Here is a 4,470-nt window from a genome sequence, read left to right as displayed (position 1 = left end):
AAAACTAAAAAATTGATTACAAAAAAGAAAATTGAAAAATAAGTGAAAATCATTTTGTTAGGCCTTAATTAAAGACTATAATTTGTAGTCATCTTATAACTAAGTAATTGTGTACACACTACATACATATGTACCAGCATATGATATTTCATTGTTCATAGGGCTCTACTTTAATATTAAATTTAATTTAAATAAATATTTATTTTCTTTGGTACTATTCATGGTTTTGTTTCGTATGCAAGTTTCACCACAACTAATATACCAGAGTACATCTGTGTGGCACCTTCACGAGCACAATTCGTATAGCTGGCCGTCGCCCTTACAGCAATTGACATGCATTCGAATGCACTCTATGTCGCCCATTAGAGTGATTATAGCCTGCACAACACTGATGACCCGATGTACGCGCGTGACTGAAACTATGACTGTTGGCCATTTTAGGTTGGTGACCATGATGACAAGTAGCGTAGTGCACAGACGAATAGCTGTGATTGTGACTGTAAAAAAGATTGAGAAAATAAATTATACATTTACTTATTTCAGGTAAGCATCATTTTCGGATTACTCACCCATGATGTGCTATGCCCGAATCTGATAAGGAGTTTGTCATTTGTGGACCTGGTGGTGGTGGTGGCAAAAATAGCGGACAACCACCACCGCCCTCATCGCCACCACCTTCATCCCGAAAGGCAGCCATCCGTCGCATATTTGCACGCTTGTTTTGCACATCAACTTCGCTCGCTTCTTCAATCATTCTGTCCAACTTTTCTATCGCTTTTGTTTGTTTTGCAGCGAGGAATGCTTTACGTGCTGACTTGGACATTGGTAGCGGTGCGGAATTGGAGCGAATCGGTGGCGAACAGGGCGATAACGATTCATGTGATGACGTACGACTGCTGTCGAATGATATATTCTTACTTGCTGGTATAGGTTTCGTAACGGATGTAGTGGGAATCGCAACTGCCGTACCCTTCGGTATCGCTGGCACTGAGGTGGAGGCTGCAGCGGCTTCCGGAACGCTGGTTGACTGTGCCGTCTCTGGTTGCGCGGTTGGTGGTGTGACAACTGGCTCTTGCGGCACGGTTAGGCTACGTGAGAAGGTGATTTTTCTAATTAGAAAGAGAAATTATTCAGAAGTGGAAGAGAAAGGGTGATTAAGAAAGAAGAGTTTTCACAAATATTTATGTGGACTTAAACGGCTAAAAAATGTGTTACTTTTTAATTTAATATTTATTGATGAACAGTTGGAGAGTAAAGTTTTTATATGATTAACTAACATGCCAAGACCGGTATATAGAGGAAGATATAGAGAGTGTGTTTTTGAATTTTTTTTGTGGAATTAGGAAGAACTGCAGTTCTTTTTAACGCCGATGATGTTAGCCACAATTAAAATCATATTTCATTTCTAATACCTCTACGATAAACTCGTGACGATCTCCGCATAAAATTCGCTTTGAAAATCCGTAGAATTCCCGAAATAGAGTAGCTTGTAACTAATTTCTCTCTCTCAAGTACGCTTGACATGCTCGCAATGCGCCGACACCTACCTGGCTTTGGATTTCTCCAGCGACGCTGATGCTGACGATGTCGATGGTGCCACTTTGCAGGTGAGAGTTTCACGAGGTGGTGCTGTCGATGGTGGTGTAATCTGTTCCATTGCTGCCAGCTCTTCGGGAGTAAATTGATCGGGATCATTTGGACGTGGCTTTGACGGTGCGCTGCCAATGCGGAAGGTAGGCGCAGGGCTGTAGGGGCAAAGCGCTGAGCTGGTTGCACTATTAACCAATGAACTTCGTGAGTATTGTAAGTCTTCCAAAAATTCTTCTGTATCTAAAACGAGGGAACCGAAAATGTCGCTAGGCGAACGCATGAAAACGTGCCCCATCGAGTTTGAACGCGATTCACGACCACGCTCATTATTGTTAAAAGCATTGCGCACCGGTGAATTTGCTATGCTGCGACGTGCAACATCTGTGAAAGTTACCGGCGAGTACATACGTCCACGTTCCTTGCTGGCACTAGTCTGTGGCGTTGTTGATGTACTCGTCGCCGGATCCATTGAGTTTATCATAGCGCTTGTGGCATTGGCTAACTGCATGCGTTCAACTGAACCTATAACCGGTTGAGCAGCCGCTGGCATAATCGCCTTCAGCGTCTGTGACACACTCAGGCGACGATCGGATGTAGATGGCGCTGTAGATGGTATAGAGCTAGTTGTAGCGGTAGCAGTCGGCGCAGTGAACGTCGAAATCGGGTGAAATAGTTCGGGCGGCAACTGTAATGATTTACGATTTTCACGTTCCTCCAGCCAGTAGGTTTTCATGGGACCCTTACCCTTCACATCGATCTCACCACGCTCAGTCATTTTGTAGCAAGGACTTAGAAATTGCTTGGCTGGTTCGGAAACGTGCACCTTCATGGCGGCGCCCGTGGATTCCATGCGTGACGCCGTATTAACCGAATCTCCAAAGAGACAATATCGTGGCATTTTCAAACCCACAATACCAGCAACAACTGCGCCGGAATGCACGCCAACACGTATGCGCAAATGTTGGCCTGTCGAGGGATCTTTCAGATCCGTTATGGCATCAACCATATCTAAGGCCATATCACAAACTTTATCCGCATGATTTGCAGACTTTTCTGGCGCACCTGACACAACCATGTAGGCATCGCCAATTGTTTCAACTTTATATACATTATTTCTTTCGGTGAGTGTGTCGAATATGGAGTACATTGCATTTAGCATGGACACCACCTCCATGGGTGTGATGCGACTGCAGATTTCGGTAAATGTGACCACATCAGCAAAAAGTATGGACACGCAGTCGAACATCTGCAAAATGCAAAAAAAAAAACGAACGGGAGGGATTGAAAGAAGTAAGGCAGAGCTTAATTATTTCAAAATATTTTCGAAAGAAAACTTTATTAGACCTCTTGCGATTGATATACATCTTGTAATACATACTAAAAGAAAAAACGAATTTGACAGGTGGCAGCGCTCTTTAAAATCAAGCTTTTCTGAACCATATTCGTTGGCAATCCGTATTGCAATAATTCATTTAACTGATTAATAAAATTGTATTTAACTATATAAATAGGTGGCAATCCCCTTTAAAATAGTTTCGTAATAAAGTGTTGTTTTTAATCTCGTTCTTCTGGCATCCTTATTGCAAAGTATCGCTGAACTTATAATTTAGCATTTTAAGCAGGTGGTAATCCTTTTGAAAAATATGATGTATACTAATCCAGGTCATAAGCTATTTTTTTTGCCAAATTTTAAACGAAGAAAGAGTAGCAAACACATTTATAACGTTAGTAGAATTTTATCTAACTTGTCAATTAAATTCATTTTAAATGCCTAAGCCCGAAAAAATATATTCGAAACAGCTTTCCTTAAACCTCTCTCGTTTAGTACCCATATTAAAATATTTTAGTTAACTTGTGCCTTTAATTTATTTTGTATTTCTAAGCAGGTGGCAGCCTTCTTTAAAATATTTTGGAATAAAAAATTTCCTAAACTTCTATTGTTTGATACCCTAATTAAAATATTTTGTTTAGCTTGCTATTTAAATTCATTATTATTCCTCGAACAGGTGGCAACCCTATTCAAAATAATTAGAAATTAAGCTCTCTCCTCAGACACCCGTATAAAAATATTTCATATAACTGGTAAACGAAATTGATTTTGAAATTCTGAACTGGTGGCAACCCCAGTAATAAATATTTCAGGAATAGATCCAGCTTTCCTTAAATTTCTCTCGTTTGATACCCATATTAAAATATTTTATTTAACTTGTTACGTAAATTGGTTTTAGATTTTAAAACAGGTGGCAACCCCTTTAAAAATATTTTTGAAATGAAGATTTCTTAAACCTCTCTTGTTTGATATCCATATTAAAATATTTCGCTTTACTTGTTATTTAAACTCATTTAAAATTCTTGAACAGGTGGCAACCATCTTAGAGAATTTTTCAAAATAAACAGGCTGAATAGGCCTCTTAGTAGGATTAATATTAATTCGTATCTCTAAATCATTTACCTCACATGTATCAATAGGATTTTCGCCACGTCTCAGCCGATCAGCCACTTGCTTCGGTATCATCTGATAGAGCAACTCATCTGTACGTCTCATTTCTTCGTCCAGCTTACGCATAGACTCTTCTAGCTTCTTCGACTTTTGTTGTTCTTGATCGAGCGCTAATTTGAGTTCGACGGATTGCTGTGTACCGGCCAACATGAGATCTCTGAAGAGTAGTAATATTTAACGGGTGTTAAATTCGATATCTATATAAGACATGTAAAGATCGCTTTTTATAGTTACCTGCTAAAGTCATGCATTGACAAATCATTGATATACAACCCGGTTGTTATGAGTGAATTGAGATCAGGCATAACCGGCGTGCCCAGGAACATGATCATACGCCAATTTTCCATGTAAACCATTTGACCTGAATAAAAAAAAAAAAA

The 4,470-nt window shown here is 39.7% G+C and overlaps 1 protein-coding gene and 1 pseudogene across 1 annotated transcript in view; one reads left to right on the top strand and one right to left on the bottom strand.

Annotated features, from left to right (window-relative positions):
* LOC118740873 (soluble guanylate cyclase 88E-like) overlaps positions 1–4,470 on the top strand; it is a 50,278-nt gene that overhangs the window by 41,033 nt on the left and 4,775 nt on the right. The gene's annotated exons all lie outside the window — the stretch shown is intronic.
* LOC118750056 overlaps positions 218–4,470 on the bottom strand; it is a 4,562-nt pseudogene continuing 309 nt past the window's right edge.

This window comes from Rhagoletis pomonella, unplaced genomic scaffold (assembly GCF_013731165.1).
Source record: "Rhagoletis pomonella isolate Grant_MI unplaced genomic scaffold, Rhpom_1.0 Rhpom_scaffold_00001, whole genome shotgun sequence".
Lineage (NCBI taxonomy): Eukaryota > Metazoa > Arthropoda > Insecta > Diptera > Tephritidae > Rhagoletis > Rhagoletis pomonella.
Note: the sequence above shows the minus strand (reverse complement) of the source record. Positions and strands in the feature narration are given on the sequence as shown.